Here is a 13,791-nt window from a genome sequence, read left to right as displayed (position 1 = left end):
TGTGTGTATATACCCTTTTTTCATACAATCTGCTCATAATTTTGTACTAATATTGGCTGATAATTTTGGCCTGTGTACTTCCAAAAACGTGCTTCATGTGATCCCGACAGAAATGGAGCAGACAGTATAACCACACACTTGTCCACTCTACCCCATATAGGTGATTCCAAACAACATCCCTGGTTATGGGTCCAGAGAAAGAAGCCAAACATTGGATCATAAACACTCATTGAAACATTTAAAAAATGAGTGAAAAAAATTACTAGTCAATCAACATTAGCACCAATAAACTGTTATTGTCATTATTTTGATAAGCTGATGCTTTTCTTTAAAGTAGCTGACAGTAGTATTATATCATAAATATCGCAGAGCCAAATAATTAAAATTTCCAGTGTGCTGTGTACCGTGACTCACATCCTGTGCGAGGTAGATTCTGGATCCTGATACATTGCACAAGCGCTTATAGATGATAAACGAATAAACGAAAGTTGACTTTTAAAGGACAGGCTAGAAATAAAACGTTTGACAAATGCTCTGCGATAAAGTATGTTGGTGCTGCCATGTATAAAAAAAAAATACCTTTGATTGTGGTTTTCCTTGTAATTTTTTTGTGGGAACCCCTTCTTATTTTTTTTGTCCATAGGAAATAATGTTAATCCCTTCGAAACGGGAATTCACCTATTGGGATGAATTCACAGAAGGAATGAAATCGTTAAGTGAGGGATGGCCGGATCTGTCTTATTCTGGACGGCACCTTCGGCGACAATACTGTGAAATGCGGAGGATCCTAGAACGTTGTATAACGGATCGGACTCTAAATGTCACTTCAGAGCCACACCTTCCGCCTGAAATTTGTGACCCCTTTGTTTCCATGGATCGTCCGTCTGCTTTGTCTTTTGCAGATGGACAAAATGAGCAAGACCCTGAAATAATGACTTGGGAAGCACTGGTCTGGGAGTGTGTGGCAAGAGGTGAGAGTCGGCGGTATAACAATGCCAGGACTGCCCTTCTCCAGGTCTCTACCCCACACTTCCCAGCCTCATACCTGCTCAAGGGCTCGGAAAAGAAAAGAAATGTGCCCAATTCAGTAAAAAGTCATAGAGTGACACTCAACAGCCTAAAATGGTAACCCCACACAGGATGGTGGTCAGCTGATTTTCGCTGAAGCCCGCGCCAGACTGGATGGTGATACGCAGTAATCCGTTGCACTAATCCCTGTCTGGCTCAGGGAGATGCAGAAAACTGGCTTTGTTGTGCCACCCGTCCCGTATTCGACATTTCCAGGATATCGCTCGAAGGAAACTCGGAGGCTCAGCGTCTTTCTCTGTGTTATAAGTGTATTATGAGAAATAATATTTATAATTATATCTATTTATCACATCATATGTCTTACTCACATTCCCTTGCATTTGTATAGAACATACCTGTACATACATATAATGTCTAGTGACCTATTTTTTGTATATTGTGTACTTTATGTTTTTTATCCTTTATTCACATATTCTATCTTCTCATCTGTGTCTTATCACTGTCATTCTGTCTGGGCTGTGGAAGTTTCTGTCAGCAAGACAAATTCCCTGTATGTGTGAACATACGTGGCAATAAAGCTCATTCTGATAATTTAAATTTTCAGAACCGCTTGTCCTATACAGGGTCGCGGGGAACCGGAGCCTACCCGGCAACACAGGGCGCAAGGCCGGAAGGGGAGGGGACACACCCAGGACGGGACGCCAGTCCGTTGCAAGGCACCCCAAGTGAGATTCGAACCCCAGACCCACCGGAGAGTAGGACCCTGGTCCAACCCACTGCGCCACCGCACCCCCCTATGATAATTTAAATGTGAAATTGAATTCCTGGTTAAAACTGGATATGTAGGTTCTGTCTACTTACTCATTTTCTCGTCATTCCTACACCAGATTTCGTTAGTATTATAGGCATGAAGAAATGAAACGGTGTAAAATGTATCTTTTCACGGTTAAAGATTTTTGAACAGGCTGAATGCGTTTTATCTTCTCTTAACTTGTAACCGAAGCAAATATTGCACAGAAAAATTGCGAAAGACAATCACCTTCTTTCTCATTCGGAATTAAGATTTCGTTTACATCTTCACTCCTTTTCAGATTTGTCGCCAGGTGTGTGTGTGTGTGTGTGTCAGTCACTCAAACCCACAGGGCAGCCACAAAGACAGGGTGTGTTCTGCCCAGCGCACGTCACGCAGCAGGGCTCCTGCTCGCACCTGAGGTCCGTCCCCTCCGGCTGCTCGCGGTTACCTGTGCACATCGTGCGAGCCTGTGGGAGGCGCTTGTGCAGCAGGGGGGTGACATAGCACGTCCGTTCAAAATCCTGCCCTCGCCGGTGGAGCAACACGTATCGTAAAAGCGAAGGGCTCCTGGGCACGATGCTGTGACTCAGACTCGAACCGCAGTCTGAGCTGTGGGATCAGGCTGCACTCATGGAGCAAGACCTTTGGAAACACGGGCTAACTCTTTCCGAGCGTGGATGGAGTTATAAAGCCATCATTGGCGAATCACATTTTGGCACGCTTTCTCGCACGCTTTTTTTTTATCGAAGCGGGTGGCGTGTTTCGAAGGCCCCGGTACGGAAAATCAATTCGGTTGAACTTTATTGAAATGTTTTTTTTTTTTTTTCAGGCGAACGCGACCCGACAAAGCGGTTCTATAAACATGCATCTTGCCGCAAAAACAAAACAGGAGTGTGTCTGTGCAGGAGTAAGCAGCAGAGCAGTGTAATTGTCTGGCTTGTGGTATTTGATGTGGGACAGGTGGAGTTCCCGGTGTCCCAGGTGCACGGTTGGCGCAGACGTGCAGTCTGTCTGCCTCCAGGTTTGGCTGGGCTGCCGGGACTGGCGACTGCTACCTGCACCCCCCCCGACCCCCTCGACCCCCCCCCCTGCTCTCCTGCGTCCCAACGGCAGACGCTGTAATGAGGGTTGCCAAGCAGCTTTGAGACGCGCAAATGTGTATGTTTACAGTGCAAAGGCTAAGCCTTCTCCCAAATGCCCACACTTAAATTGGGAGCTTATTCCAATTTTTAAATGTCGAGAAGGTGGAGCTGCATTTCCTTCCGTACATACAAACATTTTTACAGCCGTTGAAATTATTCCTCTATTTATACATAGTGTCTATAATAAATACTGCTCGGTGAATTTCAAACGTCAGCGTACCCTTTTATATCACATGTGCCCAGATTTATATCAGACTTGTCCGTTTTTAATACATCACCCGCTATTATGAAATGTGTCAGATAAAGGGAAGCTTTGTGTAAAAAAACAAATCAAAAATTTTTTGAATTCTGTACTATTTTTCTCCCAGGCAGCATCATTTATTGGTCTAACATTTTATAAAACTTTACTTTACTGCCGTAAGAAAGTACGATCATAAAATCACTGAAATATCATTAAAAAAATTCGAAACAATTTTTTGTCTTGTAACGCTTGAGTCTTAAATGAGCCCTGTTACTTAAGTTCTCATAGTGCTTTTTGTTTTCACTTTTGTGTCTGTCACCTGCAGTGCTGTTTTTAAATTTATAAGGGATAAACTGTTTTTCACCCATAAAAAAGCTGAGATGGGGTATTATTTCTAAAAATCTCGTTTTTGTGTTAGATATACATCAAGCATTTTCTTTTTCCAAACATTTTGAAATACTTTTTATTTATAATACATAAACAATCTGTTTTTAAACACCATATTTATAATATTTTTGTTGGCTTAAATTTAATAAGGAGAAAGTAATAAAATAACTGGATTGCTTTTGTTTGGTTGTGTTTTTTCATCGGATGTTATGCGAAATGTAACAGAGCTGCTGTGTCGTTTTCAGTGCCAAACAGTGTAACAGCGTGACAAATATTTTAGGAGATTACATCACTGACTTTAACAAAAATTGCTTTCTCTCTCGAGGTATCCAGCTATAACAAGACTCAGTCTGCCACACCAATGCATTCACCTTACGGTACCTTATTGACCAAGCAGTCTAAATTTGGTATACAGGGATGTGTGCTATTATTGTATATTGATGCTGAAGATGATATAAATTCACTATGTAAATATTATAACGTGTAAGGTCTTCAATGAATGGGACCCTGCCTGCCTGTTAAACTTGTAGAGCCCCTGGACATATTAAAAGTAGTAATGCATTTTTAGTGAAAAGAAGTGCCAGTATGTTTGTGCAGTCATGTACAGTTATTAAATGAAAAATATACAGTGTTTAAATGAAAATCTGCTCATTTTCAAGGACCAGTCTGCTGCGGAAATACTTCACAACTTTATATATTTCTAATACACACCTAAACCAGCTTCTTTCAAATGCATGTGTAAAGCAGGTTGATTGGCTAAAATAATTGCAGTTCTGCAATATGCAAATACTTTTTTTTTTTTTCTAATACACGTTCGAACTCCTTTGTGTGTTTGTACCTTTTCAAATAGGACCCTACAATAAATTTTGACCGGGGCAGAAAAATTCTCAAGCTTGTGTCTTGGTGCCATCTGTAAAAATGAGCATTGACAAATGTTTCATTATTCTTCACAAACTTCTCACTTAAAACCTACAGTATGCCAGATATGCACCGTACATCATCCCTTCTTCAGAGATCCACCGAAGGTCTCTTTTGATCACTGCAACCTTTGAACTGTATTATTGCGATGTGTTTATTTGTGTTTGAATTATACATCACCGTGCCGCAGGCCATCGTCTTTGTTCCATTTTGTCAATATATTCTACTGCGTTGCCAGAACTGCATTTAACTGTTGAGCAGTAATCGTTTTAAAGCAGCTCCATCTTTGCCAGAAAACAGGTGACAGAAACCAGTGTGTAGTTTAACAGAAAATGAAAAACACAGAGAGAAGGAAAAACACGCATAATGGCCATTGATGCCTCCTCTTCTTATTTCCATGTAATGAAAATTTTGAACCCAACTTAGTTTTATTCCCAGCATTTGCAGTGGGAGGCTGGATGCACAGATGTTGTAGCCAGACCAGAGCAACAGGCGAAACAGGGAAATGAGGACCATCTGCTTGAAAGGATCAATGCAAATGTAATGTACTGTAAACTGTTTTACAGGTGGGGGAAGGAAGAAGACTACCAAGTGTAGAATACCGTAAAATATAAACATGGCTTCATGATGAACAATTAATAGGAATGGCTTTGTTCGTTCGTTCGTTCGCTCGTTCGTTCGTTTATTCGTTCGTTCGTTCTTTGATTCCTGACGCAAAATTGTAGTGATCCTTCATAAATTCGGTATACCTTAAGTGTCTTCATATAGCGTTTACACTGAAGAAATCACGTACTGCATTCCGAAAGTTTTTCTCCCAGGTGAATGTAGGTGCTATAGAATGATGAGGGTAACGAACGATGCGCGTACGTCAAGTAAGCAGTTAACCACGGTACGGAGGCTGGAAGTGCAAAAATCGTGAAGCCGGATCCTGGTTCTGTGTTTGTAATGGTGGTATGTGCACTGGCGATGAGACCCTCCTGATACCAGCCTGACGCTTGGCCCACCACCCAGCTTCTCCACCTCTTTCAAGTGCGCCTGGGCCCCCAGGATGCCCCCCACCCCACCCCACCCCACCCTGCTCCACCTCCAGATGAATGGAGGCCAAGCGAACCCATTCAGCAGCTGCTGCTTTTGAATGTAGGGAAACAAAGGTCCAAATTTAAAGACCTCCTTTCATGTGTGTCTTCACTAACCGTCTCCTGCTCCAAACAGCTCCCCGGCCATTACCGGCAGATGTACATATACGTTGTATTGCTGAAAATCGGCATCGGTTCTCACGGAACCGCTGTACTTACATACCTTGCACATTGTACTCGAAGTAGAAAATGGGAATACATGATATGCTACTGCTATGACTTACAGTTTCAGAAACACCAAATGTGAAAACAAACGCAGCATTGAACTTCTAGGAAAGAGACTTACGCAACACTTTAGTATTCACACCAATATGCATTAGTGCTATAAAACTGATTGTTGCACATCGTCGGGGCTAAACTTGTCACTGAAATCCGAGTAAAATTAAGGTCTTAAGAAAGACAAAGGTATATTCCGCTCCCTTTGAGTGCTACCGCTCAACTGGAATGCCATACGAGGCTCACTATTGATGAACAATTGTACATGTAATATTAATTGCAGAATTATTTGTTTTTGCTCTGAGCACTATGGAGAAAGGCATCTACTAAATAAATAAATGTACATGTGAATACTTATGTGGTGTGATAGTGGTGGATTAAAAGTATATTAATACCCCAGTAATACTTTCTTTCTTATGCCAACAAATATAAATGACTGGACACAGTGAAGAGTAGATCATTACAAAGCCGGAGAGCAACCAGAGGAAGCGAAATAAGAATTTTATCTGTGGTCTGGTGACAAAAATGACATTCTTAATTGACATTCCGAAAACAAAACAATGAAATGTTATTGGATGTAGCAAAGATTTTTAACATTGTGAATTGCATTGATTTTGGGAATTAGTACAGTGGCAGCAGTTCAACAAGCACAACATCATCTTTGGGAAGGTCCATGGTTCATTACAGCAGAGCACACTAAGGCTGTGGAGAGGGAGCTCCAGAGCTCCGGTGTAGTGTAGTTTGGTGTTGCTGTGCTCAGGTAGGACGCAGAGGACAAAGAACAGTCGTGAGCAGTCTTCCCCAGAGCTCATTCAAACCTGTGCTGTGTGTACGCCGTATCATTTACGTGCACATAGTTCTCAAAGATCCAAAAAACATTTAAAACCTCTTTCAAGTACTGAAGGGCATTATATCAGATCTTTGCAGTGTAAGTTTCCGACTTCATTTTTGATTAAGTGTCTCTATACAGTTAGTAAGACAGCCAGCTACGCAGTTCCTATAAAAGGACAGCATAATAAAAGATGGGGCTGCGCTTCATACGACAGGAAAGACAAGCATCCAACTACAATCTTTGTCAACTACCAAATACTGACTGCAAAAATTTACACGATGTAGCTAATATTTTTGAAACCCACTTACCAGTATATTTACTTAGCAGACACTTTTCTCCAAAGAAACTTCCAATGAACTCTATGGAGTGTTATCAGCCCACACACCTTATTCACCACGGTGACTTACACTGCTAGGTGCACTACTTACACCGGTTTACTCATCCATACATCAGTGGAACACACACACTGTGGGGGAACCTGAACAGCATGTCTTTGGACTGTGGGAGGAAACCAGAGCACCTACAGGAAACCCACACAGACAGGGGGAGAACATGCAAACTCCACACAGACTCAGTGGAGATCGAACCCACAGTCTCTCGCACCCCCCCACGCGCTGTGAGACAGCAGCGCTACTTGCTGTGCCACCGTGCACTTCCGAATAATATGTTTTTAAAAAAACATTCTCTATGTATCTTGGCCTGTTCGTTGCCTTGCTCACACGGCACTTTGCCCATTCGTAAAGCCTGACCTTAAAGAACCTTAAAAGTCAATCTGACGAATGCGACTACTACCCTGCTTTGAGCACCAGCATGTCCCGCCGTGTCTGCTGTGCCGCGGCGCCGTTCGATTTTAAAAGTGTACTGCAGAGCATTTATATGGCTGTATGTTCCATAGTCGTCATAGAAAAAGTCGGTTTCATGTTGAAGGTGATTTTTTAGGATGGTTCAACCGAAGAGCTTGTTCCAAGGGAGCTACAGCAAAGCCCCCCCGCTAGTCCAACCGACAGGTCCATGTTTATAATCACAGCGCTATCTGGTGCCGCTGCAGTTTCACTATTACTGTTATCAGTTACAAAGTGGAGCGGTGGGGGGAAGGCAAAGGCCCCCTTCCACCTCTTGATCCTTTCAGCTCATAGCAAGGTCCTCTAAGAGCTGTCTCCTTAAGGAGGCTTTTTCAGAGATATACTCTATCTCTGTCATTCTCACAAAAAGGTCTAAAAATAGTGTCTTATGAGGAGGGGAAAAGTATGCGAAACGTGTGAGATGGTGCGCCTTCACAGCGCTTACGTCTGACGGTTTCCGGCAAAAGGCCGGATTCCTGGGCCATGTGGAAGCGCGAGGGGGGACTAGTACCAGGCAAAGGTTTCCACCGGGGCCGCTCTTGCGTAACCCTTCGGTGATAACGGCAGGGCGCTCTTCTCGCCAGGCATCGGAGCCTCCGGCGCGCCTCTGCCGGCTCTCCTCCTCTCAGCTTCCCATTCACAGGGATCGGGATCACCATCCATACAGGAGGACGGGATTCTCGCTGTGCGGTGCGCGCGGTGTTATCTCCACGTGTTCGTACCAATGTGATGAAGGGTCGAGGAAGAGCGCTACTGCACAGGAGTACCGTCCTTCCAAGTTGGAGACTCAATCCTACGTGGTGGGGAAGTGAGAAGTGAGCACGTGGCAGCTCGGGCCCAAGCAGGCAGGTGCAGACGTACCGCAGGTAGGTCACGTCAGGATAGAGTGGAAGTGACATTTGCATCATTGGCAGCCATGCATGCTTGCGCCGCGTGCAGCTGAATTTGCTCCGCGTTCGCCCTGGAGATGTGCTGTTTTTCATACTGACCACCGCATTACTTGGAAAAAGAAGGATGTTGTTTGCGGCATACCGTACTGGTTGTGAAGACACGGTAATGCCGTGAATCATCCTGAGCAGTAATACTACGGTACTTGTACGGTAACATACACCGTGTACTTCTGCCTTCGCTCATCTAGCAGATGCTTTCCTCCAAAGCAATGCCGAAGGGGACAAAAGTGCATGTCAGAAGAGACGAAAGGCAAAAATGGGTGTAACAAAAAAAAACAATTTTAAATGATGCCTGTGACTTTAAATATGTGTTTTTTTGTCTAGAACCATCATTTCAGTGTCTCCCATGAAATGACAAGTCGTTGTCATTGTACACCTATGAGACCACGTTGCATTTACCCCCACGAAATACTCTTTACAAAATATATAAATAAAAAAAGGTAGTGTTTCGCTGTCTCAGCTAAAGACAGGATAGAGTTGCACTAACAGCCTATTTTCCTTTGCTGCTCCGTGCTTAAATGCTGCATTTTTATTCCGATCAGCAAATCATAGGTGTTTTCGAAAATAAATTGGGGCTCAAGAAGTAAAAGCACTGACTAGCACTGCATAATGACTTCTTGTTCTTTGGGATTAATGATCACCACTGTATTTAGGAGTGCTTTTGAGCCCGTATCCAGGAAGTGAGTTGGCACTACCCCCCCACCCCTCGCTGAACGAGGTTTTCCGGTTGTGTGCCAAAAAAAACAAATCGCTGTTAGTCAGGATCATATAGAACCAATAGGATCCGTAACAGTCGGAGTCTCCCCATTCGATGGATGACTTCCATTTGAACGGCTTTTATAGTTTTGAATGTCTGGGAAACTCTTTTGATGTATTGAGGGTGACATAAGGGGTGGCATGGTGGCACAGTGAGTAGCGCTACTGTCTCAAAGTGCTTGGGTGGGTCGAGAGGATGTGGGTTTGATGCTCACTCAGCCTGTGTGGAGTGTGCATATTCTCCCTGTGTCTGTGTGGGGGTGCTCTGGTTTCCTCCCACAGTCCAAATACATGCTGTTCAGGTTCACCCATAGCGTGTAAGTGACGGAGAGAGTGTGTGTGTGTGTGTGTGTGTGTGTGTGTGTGTGTGTGTTCCACTGATCTTTGGATGAGTGACCCATTGTAAGTAGTGTATCTAGCAGCGTAAGTCTTTGGGTGCTCTGGTTTCCTCCCACAGTCTAAAGATATGCTGCTCAGGTTCACCCATAGTGTGTGTGTGTTCCACTGATCTTTGGAAGAGTGACCCGTTGTAAGTAGTGTATCTAAGCAGTGGAAGTCACCACGGTGAATAAGGTGTGTGGGCTGATAACACTAGATAGAGTTCATTGGAAGTTGCTTTAGAGAAAAGCGTCTGCTAAATAAATATAAATAGTGGTTAGAACTGCCAGCTTGCACTTGAAGGATGCACATCTGAATCCTACCTTCTGCTTTAGCTCCTTTGAGCAATTTTCTTAACCTGAATTACTCCTGTGAAAATTACTCAGCTGTATAAATAGGTTACTTATTGTAATTGGCTTAACATTATAAGTTACTTGGGAGAATCAGTGCCAGTTAAATGTAAATGTATTTGAGAGATTGCAATAACTTAAATGTACGTCTTTACTAACTTAGAAACTCAGGGTGGTGTTTTTCTTTCACTTGTGTTCATTGGTCACAAATTTGATAGTCGTGGAAAGAAAAACGCGTAAAAATAAAAATTTACTGACCATCGGGGTCTTGTCTGAAGCACATTACAGTATATAAGTCCATGGTAATACCATTCGGTGTGTACCAATGTTACACTATTTCATGTATAGCCAACTATTTATTTGTACTATGCCTCTAATTGTTTGTTCTGTGCCCTGTCACTGTGGGAGAAAAGCAGTCTGTAGAAATAAATTTAATCGAATTGACTTATATTTACATTCACATTTATTTATTTAGCAGACGCTTTTCTCCGAAGTGACTCCCAATGAACACTATGTAGTGTTACCAGCCCACGCACCTTATTCACCGCGGTGAATTACACTAGATACACTCCTTACAATGGGTCACTCATCCATACATCAATGCAACACACACACTCTCTCTGTCACTCACACACTACGAGTAAACAGGATGTCTTTGGACTGTGGGAGGAAACCAGAGCACCTGAAGGCTTCCACTGCTAGATACACTACTTACACTGGGTCACTCATCCATACATCAGTGGAACACACACACTCTCTCTCTCTGTCACTCACACACTATAGTTATATCTATTATATCTACCAGTTATAATATACTTTAGAGTTATGCCTAATATGAATACTTAACAAGAGGACGTACAAAATTCCCAAAATCCCGCATGACTTATGATTTTTCCAAGTGTCAGGTGCTGTTTGGTTAGTTTCAGAATGTTACACCGGAGCACGGTACTTTTTCTATTGACACAGTGACGTCTGTAAGGTGTGTTTGCGAAGCTGCTGAGCACCACCGCCCATTTCATGGAATACCTTCGAATATGTCATACTGTTGCTGGTGCAGCACACGGTGTTGTTTATAGAGATTTTGCGAACAGTCACACTGTTGACGTGTTGGTAAAGAACCACCACAGGCTTTTAAGGAGGACATCATCAGTAGCACAGGAGTTGATCATATTGGCTTGATGAGGGTTTTGTTGTTGTCTCCCTGTAGAATGTTGTTGCTCAGCTGGCAGGATAAGTGGAAAACAGGAATTCAGGAATTCAACGAGCTTTTAATAGGCAAAGATGAACGATGAAGCTATGGTACTTTCAGTTTGCTGTTTCCTAACATCAATTTCACCGTGTTAGTACCTGTAATTGTGTTTTCTCCTCTAACACACTGCCCATAGATCAAAGTATGGTTTCTGTCACATGTCTCAACTGAGAGAGCACTGCTGACATGTGGAGTGCATGTTGTGGTTCAGCGGCAGCAGGTGACGGATGCTGGTGTCTTTGCAGGTGTCATTGAAAACATCACCGATGGCACTTAATTGTGCGCGATGTTGGAAAGACACGTGACACTCGCTTCACATAATCGAGAAGCAGGAGTTTTCAGTTTTGCTGTAAAACGAGCTGGAAAACTAGGTTTGGGCTCTTGGATGTAGCCCACGCTGGCATGGTACACATAGAAAGTCAACGTGTTTAGAAACGCACCTTATCTGTTGTTAATCTGACATTTTTAGCAGCGCCACACAGAGGAGCGTTAACAGGGCGGTCCGCGGCCTGGCGTGAACTCTCTATGCTGTTCAGCCAGATGGACCAGTTCCATGAAACCCTGTATGTGAGAACTTCCACCTCCGCTCTTCCTACCTCATCTCTGCCACAATGATGTCAACCAATGTGCGTGTCGGAGAGAAATTTCGCCTTCCCTGTTTCACTGCCGAACTGGGAGGGAAATTTCCCGGGTAGCTTCGGGGGCAGAGGACCTTGGAGGCGTAATCCAGCCAAGGCCGTGTTCTTCAGGTCTCCATCCATCACCCACGCACTTTAGAAATATTTCCCTAGTAAATCATTTTTAAGTGGTTCTTAGTCTTCGTGCTTTAGGTTGTGAACTTTTAAATATATGTCTGCGTAGAATGTATTTCACATTGTATCTTCTGGACTTTTTGGCTGACGCCTGTTCTTATCCCATCAACTCTCTATGTGCATATTTTAAAAAGACATTCTTGGCTTGTGCTACTTACACTTATTCTTTTAGCAGATGTTTTTCTGCAAAGCGACTTCCAATGGACTCTATGGAGTGTTATCAGCCCACACACCTTATTCACCGCAGTGACTTACACTGCTAGATACACTACTTACAATGGGTCACTCATCCATGCATCAGTGGAACACACACACTTTCTCCATCACTCATTCACACACTATGGGAGCCCCTGAACAGCATATCTTTGGACTGTGGGAGGAAACCAGAGCACCTGAAGACTTCCACTGCTAGATACACTACTTGCACTGGGTCACTCATCCATACATCAGTGGAACACACACACACACACACACACTCACACACACACACACACTATGGGTGAACCTGAAAAGCATGTCTTTCAACTGTGGGAGGAAACCCACACAGACACAGGAAGAACATGCAAACTGCACACAGACTGAGCAGGGATTGAACCCATGCCTTCTTGCACTACCCAGGTGCTGTGAGACAGCAGCAGTACTCACTGTCCTACTGTGCCACCCCGTTAAATCTCTCTGCTCATTTTAGAAAGACTAAAAACCAGCTGTTAGTTTGGGTCAATGGTGACCATGGCTCTGGATGTTCATGAAAGATGAATGTAAAAACTGAGCAATCAAGAGAGCGAAGGAAAAGACCGTTCTTGATTCACAAGGGGAAAGAAATGCAGAGGCAATTGCAAATATATGGAAAGTGGAGATGTAGACAGAGATATATCTTTATGTGATATTATGCACATTGCCTTCTCTGTCCAAATTTCATGACTGACATCACATGACTTCGCTGAAACACGGCATAAACCCACTCTGAGAAGGAAATTTCCCTCCCACTCTAAGAAGCAGCGATTCAAGAGATGTCTGTTATAGCCTATGCTCAAAGTGCGTTGGTGTCTATTTGAAACCATCCGAGCTACCTGGAAAGTATTTGCATTTTCAGATCCTTTTCATATATTTTCATATGTTCTGTAAAAGCCCTGCAGTACAGACCTTGGTTCTGTTGCGTAAGAAAATACTAGTAAAAGGGTGCAACCTTGCTAGCAAACCTTCATGTTTGTGTGTTGGTCCCCTCCCTGACAATGTGGCCTCTAAGGGATTTGCCCTCCTGTTGTTAAGATCCCCTTCCCATGGGAATCTCTTGCAATCATACTCACCTTGCATCATCAACAGAAACCAGCTATACACGTGTGTGTGTGTGTGTGTGTGCCTGTGCGTGTGTTGAATGTTATGTGAGAAACCTTGATGCTTTCAGGGATAAATTGTATCTCTAAAGCAAAGTACTCCAAATAACAACAACAATTCAGGTTAAGCACCTTGCTCTTCTAAAACCTATGTGTATATGTATATCGGTCAATGAAAATAATTGTAGGTTTACAGAAGCAATATTGCTGAAAAGGGTCCCAACCAGGCTCTTATTTGTAGTGTAATCATTAATTTACTGAGGCCACTGAATTAAGTAAGTACTGCCAGATACAGTCAGCTTTAAGTCCATGCTAGATGGTGCAGAACCACAGAAAAGGAGAAAAAAATGCACCTTTAGCAACAGAACATAACAATAACAATCACTCTCAGTGATCCACGGGGTCCATTTCAAACACATCCTGGAA

Source organism: Scleropages formosus, chromosome 2, assembly GCF_900964775.1.
Source record: "Scleropages formosus chromosome 2, fSclFor1.1, whole genome shotgun sequence".
Lineage (NCBI taxonomy): Eukaryota > Metazoa > Chordata > Actinopteri > Osteoglossiformes > Osteoglossidae > Scleropages > Scleropages formosus.
This window is presented reverse-complemented; position numbering follows the sequence as displayed.